This window comes from Blastomyces gilchristii (genome assembly GCF_000003855.2).
Source record: "Blastomyces gilchristii SLH14081 genomic scaffold supercont1.20, whole genome shotgun sequence".
NCBI lineage: Eukaryota > Fungi > Ascomycota > Eurotiomycetes > Onygenales > Ajellomycetaceae > Blastomyces > Blastomyces gilchristii.
In genome coordinates this window covers 1260966-1266752 of record NW_003101663.1, presented here as the reverse complement: position 1 = coordinate 1266752, position 5787 = coordinate 1260966, and the positions used below count along the sequence as shown (strand labels likewise).

Sequence of the window (5787 nt, the reverse complement as noted above, 5' to 3'; positions counted from 1 at the left end):
AGAGCTTACTCTGAACTGAGTAGTATATGTGTATACTAACTCTGTTGAATGTATTTGAGTAAGTCTTCTTATCTCTGAAGATTATCAGCACTGATCAGATAAGAATTAGTACTGAAAAACTATGCTATATCTCTTATTTACTGATCACTAAGCTTGTTTAGAGAAATCAGTTAAATGATTATCTTTTCTGTCAGAATTGTATAGAATTGAAGAATAAGACTCTTTTCATAGTCAGTTCTGATAATGAATAAAGTGTTACTATATTTATATATTATATACTGAAGTATACAGACTTGTTCTATATATAACTGAAGAGTACACTCAGAATCTGAATGCAGATCTTGAAGTATTTATTAAAGATAATACTGAATAATATTCTATTATTTATCAATACTATCTGATCTGATATTGCTTATAATAAGTTTTAACATATCTTTAATATTCATTGAAAGTATTTACTTTAATGATGACTTTTGAAGCTGCTATTATAGCTGACTTACATGTTTTCTTCAATTCTTCTTGATCATATTTAATGCAGTTGATGAGATGTTGTCTGACTCAGCTATTAAAAAGTGACTCAGCTGTTAAAAAGAAGTGTTATATAATTGATTCAGAAGTTGTCAGAAGATCTCAGAAGTTGTCAGAAGTTATTATAAGTTAATATACTATATGAGATTGTCAAGAGATCAGAAGTTGTCAGAAGTTGTTGAAAGTTACTGAAAAATACACTCAGTGCTTTAACTATAGTCTCTGATGACTGAATAGATGTTTTAATAGCAAGATTAAGATATTAAATGACTAGATATGATTATAGTTGAAAAATTAGTAAATTATTCCTATATTTAAAATCATAGTAGCAGTTTTCAATGCAATACTTCATACTCAGAATATATATATTTTCAGATAAAAATTACATTAATTAACAGAAAATTGAAAAATTAATTCTTTAAGATAATAGAGAAATAATGTATAAGTGATGTTACACAGTGATTCTATCTTAAATATTATGATTGAAGTAAATTGTTTCTGTGTTACTAATAAATAGAAACTGTTTTTTCTCAGACACTTCACAAAGAGTTTGCTGAAGATGTCTCATTTAGATTTAGTATAAGCTCTGTGACAGTTGATTAACTCAGATGTTAGCAGGACTTGGCAGAAAGTAGCAGTAGTTTGAATTGAGTTAGCTCGGAGTGAAGTGGCTGAGTTTACTGAGATAAGAGAGAGAATATGATTCAGAAGAATATATAACTGCTGAATAATAACATAACTGCTTCTAAACACACTTATGAATGTAAAGGGGCTCTAGCGGCCACTAATTAATTTAGATAATGTATATAAGAGGCCAGTGTACGCCTGTAATTGTACGCTGACTCAAGCAATCTTTGAATTACAGATTCATTCTGCAGATGAATTACTTTCTATGAGATTATTCTTATTAAAGAGAAGTATTTATAAGTTCATCTTTTACTTATTCTTATAAATCATCATTTTTTGATACTGTAGAATTGTGAGGAATTTTTCATTCTTTCATTAACTCTGTAGAATTGTAGAATTAAGATGTCTATAGTCTGTAATGACTCTTTGTAGTTTTATAGAAAGATTCAGATCTGTAATTTATAATCACTCTTTATTTACAAGAGTAATCTGACTGTTCTACAGAATCATTCATAGTATAAATAAACCTCTTTAAAGTAGTATAAATACTACAGATCTGTCTGCAGAATCTTATCTTCTTTTCTCTTATTCTATAATAGCTCTCATTCTTATAAACTGTAAGTATTCTCATTCATTCACAAAGTGTTTTCATTCAGATAATAGAGAGAGAGTGTTTCTAATAATATTTATATATTAATTCAAGAACTTCTCAAGAATAAAAATTTTTTCAATGTTAATATCTTTATAAATAATGTCTGATTACTGCTGAGCTTCTTATAAGTATTTCTATAACTTCTCTGATTACTTTTTATCAGCAGATGAAGCAGAAGTGTTATCACTTATAATAGCATCTTTATTTCTCTCAGTTGTATCATCATATCTGATCTTCAGATCAGTAGTTAATCTTATATCTCTCTCAGATTGATCTCTAACTCTAAGCAGTGCAGTCTCACTCTTTACTGTAAGTCTCTTTGTAAGTAATTTCTTACAGACTCTAGCTGACAGTTTCTGTAATGCTCTCAGTGCTGTTAGTGCTCTCTGTAGCTCTACAGGCCTATAATTACTCTCTCTCTACTCACACAATCTCTGATCAGATATATGTAAATATGTCTAGGTTTTTTATTAACAGTTCTCACACTGCAGTGCATTTCTACAATCTCATTATTAATAAGAGATAAGTCTTCAGATACCTGTAAAATTCAGGTAATCAAGATAATATAAAGACTATAAATTTATAACAGAAGTTAATCTGAGTAGATAAACTCTTTCTCTGCATGTTAATTATTTCTGAACTGAATACTTCAGCATATTATTATTATTATTATTCTTCAATTATAGATGTATGCAGTCAGAGACTATGACATCTACCTGAGAACTAAAAGTTCTCAGGGTTTTTCCTATATCTGTAAAGTTAACTATTATCCATTCATCAATTTCAGATATGCAAAATCAGAAAATTCCAGCTCAGAATATAAAAACTGTTTATAAATTGCAGTGTTTTAACATCTTCTGATACTTTAAAATCATTTGACAATATCATGACAAAGGAAAAGAGAAAAAGAACACAGTCTTAAAGATAGACACATTAAATAGATAGATAGAAAGAAATTGAAAGAAAAAGATAAAGTAAAGAGAGACTATAACAAAATAAATTATTAAAAGATAGTGTATAGCTGTTTTAACAGACTATATCAGATTGATTTCCTTCTCTTCATATTCAGATAATTCTGAATTTAGCTATTTTCTTATAGCTGCTTGAGTTTCTGATAGAAACTCTATTAAGTATTTAATTCCTGTCTCAGTTGAGAATAAGAATCTCATATTTAATTGATTTAGATCATACTTCTCTTTCAATCTGACTCTGAGACTATTGTATAATGCACAGTGTATTACAATATACTCAGAATTCTCATTTGTATTACAGAATGAGCATTCTATTGAGTTCAATCTATCATCAAATCTTTGTATATAAGATTTAAAATAGCGATGTTCTAGTTTCAGCTGTATTATAGATGAGAATATTTTCTTTTTACATTTAATTAAACAAGATTTTCACTTGGGTTTTGTTTCAAATCTTAAATAATGTATACTCTTCTTTTGTTTCTACCAGCTTTCATTTCACTTGTCTAAACAAGATTCTTTTATTTTTCTCTTTATAAAAGATCAGAATATAATTTTTTAAATAGATCTGCTTAACTCTGCACTCTTTTTTACAGCTGAATCAGTCAATTCATTGCCATGAATATTCATATGAGCAGGAACTCAGTGTAGATGAATTATCAGCTTTGATATTCTTCTCTTTTGAATTTTCAAAACAGAGTTTAAGATCAGTTTAAGATTCATTTAATCATTATAAATCTGACTATTTCTAAGTCTTTTTAAAGCAGCTTATTATTATTATTATTCTTCAATTATAGATGTATGCAGTCAGAGACTATAACATCTATCTGAGAACTAAAAGTTCTCAGAGTTTTTCCTATATCTGTAAAGTTAACTATTATACATTCATCAATTTCAGATATGTAAAATCAGAAAATTCCAGCTCAGAATACAAAAACTGTTTACAAATTGCAGTGTTTTAACATCTTCTGATACTTTGAAATCATTTGACAATATCATGACAAAGGAAAAGAGAACACAGTCTTAAAGATAGACACATTAAATAAATAGACAGAAAGAAATTGAAAGAAAAAGATAAAGTAAAGAAAGACTGTAATAAAACAAATTATTAAAAGATAGTATATAGCTGTTTTAACAAACTATATCTGATTGATTTTCTTCTCTTTATATTCAGATAATTCTGAATTTAGTCATTTTCTTATAGCTGCTTAAGTTTCTGATAGAAAGTCTATTAAGTATTTAATTCCTCTCTCAGTTGAGAATAAGAATCTCATATTTAATTGATTTAGATTATACTTCTCTTTCAACTACGGGCGCTAGCCACCCGCAGGATGCATCTTAAGCTAATTACATTTAACCCTCTATAATTAACCGATCACCGCGTCTGTCCTCTCAGGCCAGCCACTAATTTCCAGGGGTGTTAGTTAGTGGCTGTCACTGCTCACTTGATAGCACACACATCAAGCATCCAGTTGCTGATCTCGGCCTCATTAGATGCTCATAGGCCTACCAATCAGCTGTTGTGGCCTCGCCCTGTGTTAGAGACTAATCATAGACTTGATGACTGCAGTTCTCCCTGCCAGTATTAGGGCTTGACAGGGAGCTTGCAGGCTCTAGCCTATCAGAGTGCCCTGCCTAGGGCCTAGATGCGCGTCTAGGCCTGCTAGTCAGGTGGTTTTTAAAATCATTCTCTGTATTTGGGGGGGAGCTAGGCTCCAATGACAGCCCTAGTTAGGGACTTGCTTAAGTAGTGTATAACCACTACATTAGGCTTGGCTCTATATCATTAGAACCTTGACAGGTGCATAGTAGAATAGTAGGACATTGACATTTCATGCCAGCCCTGGTGGGTGTTCGCAGGATCTCACTTAACTAGTGGCTTGGCTTGCAGTAGAGAGTTCTACCCCACACCAAGCCTTACTAATTAGGCTCAGCCTCTATTACATGAGGGCTTTCATGGATAAGAAGTGGCAGGTGCCAGCAGTGGGATTCGAACCCACGCACCTCTAATGTGTGCGGCCTTGGTTATCAGTCTTACCAACTGGGCCACGCTGGCTTTAAAGCAGCTTGACTATCAGAGAATATTCATGCCTCTTTCAAACTATTTTCTCTTTTATAAGATTTTATTCTATGAGTTTGAAAGCTTTCACTATTGCAAATAGTTCAGTATCAAAGACTTCAGATTCACAGCCTAGCTTTCAGAAATCTGAGATAAAATTAATATTATCTTCAGTATAAGCAATGTCTGCATCTAATCTATTCAGATTCTCATTTTTTGAGTCATCTGAATAAATCAGAATAGAGTCTTTTATATTGATTATAGAAATTCTCTTCAAATGCTGTTCATATTCTTTCTCTTTTAATAGTTCACTTATTTATAAGTTTATAAGAGATTCAAGCTTTTCTCTTCAGAGAGATAACTTCTCATGATTCACTTTTTCAATATTTAAAGAAGAAAATTGATTTTTAATCAGAGAGCATAGTCTGTAAAGTTGAGAAGGCATTTTCTTTGAAGAATTATTTTCATTTCAATCAAGAAATCTATTTCAATTCAGTTCATTTTCAGAGTTAATTGATGAAAATGAAGAAGAGACTCTTTCTCTGATTATATAATTTAAGCTCATCTTTATAACTCTCAGTGCATAGTTTATACAGGCCTTTTCAAATCTAATAGCAGGAGAAGGAATTGAAGCTTCAATTTCCATTGTTTTAATAGAAGATGATTTGAATGCTTCTAGAATTCTTCTCAAGACTCTGTTTTACAGACTTTGAAAGAGTTCAGTGAAATTCCCTTGATTATTCTATCAAACTTAAACTTCATAATCAGCTACTGATGTAATACAGGCTACATATAACTGTCTCATAGCCTGGAAGAATAGACCTCTCTCTGTATTTGATAGTCTGATTATGTTGTTCAATAGTCTTTCTGCCTTGACAGTTCTCTGTTGAATGTGATACTTAAAATTCAACTTGAAGTTTAATCATTTGACATTTACACTGGGTTTAATCTCT

The 5787-nt window shown here is 30.8% G+C and overlaps 1 pseudogene across 1 annotated transcript; it reads right to left on the bottom strand.

Moving 5' to 3' along the window:
- Window positions 1–4750: 4750 nt before the first annotated feature.
- Window positions 4751–4831, bottom strand: BDBG_17681 (annotated as a pseudogene). The gene has a single exon. The product of its transcript is annotated as a tRNA-OTHER (tRNA).
- Between the last annotated feature and the right edge of the window lie 956 nt (window positions 4832–5787).